Below are 504 nucleotides of genomic sequence, written 5' to 3' on the forward strand. Positions count from 1 at the left end.
TTGGAGCTGAACATAGGCCTTCTATACAAGCGAAACACACCGCTACACCGTTTACACTGAAAACCTCGTAATGTCTATTATCAGATTATGACGCCCCTGTCTTTCAGTTCTTGTAAAATATTGTGTAAAACAGATTTTAAATTAAATTTAAATAGGCGATAGATCAATATCAAATATCCGCTTTGCTCCACCGTCAAATATGTTCAGCAGGGAGCGGGGCTAGCTCGCCTGGCCGGGAGTGTTGGTAAGGGCTATCAAAGATTCTATCAGAGAAAACGGGACTTCAGCTCGTTCTAGTGGGAACTCAGTTGGAACCATCTCACTCCCAAGTATGTTTGCTCTACTTCATTGCTGAGCTTGCGAAGCGAGCGAAGCCTTAGGGCACACTTTTCTGGGCCAATTCTAGGCACCGCTACTGAATAGCTTATGGCAGTAGACTAGAAGTTACTAGCAGTAGCAATTGTAAAAACTATGAGCTATAACCTAATCTAACTCATCATCGCT

The 504-nt window shown here is 43.1% G+C and overlaps 1 protein-coding gene across 1 annotated transcript in view; it reads right to left on the bottom strand.

Annotated features, from left to right (window-relative positions):
- LOC113213213 (myrosinase 1) overlaps window positions 1-504 on the bottom strand; it is a 30,642-nt gene that overhangs the window by 1,074 nt on the left and 29,064 nt on the right. The window lies entirely within an intron of this gene.

The sequence above is a fragment of the Frankliniella occidentalis genome, unplaced genomic scaffold, assembly GCF_000697945.3.
Source record: "Frankliniella occidentalis isolate FOCC.00 unplaced genomic scaffold, Focc_3.1 Scaffold51, whole genome shotgun sequence".
NCBI lineage: Eukaryota > Metazoa > Arthropoda > Insecta > Thysanoptera > Thripidae > Frankliniella > Frankliniella occidentalis.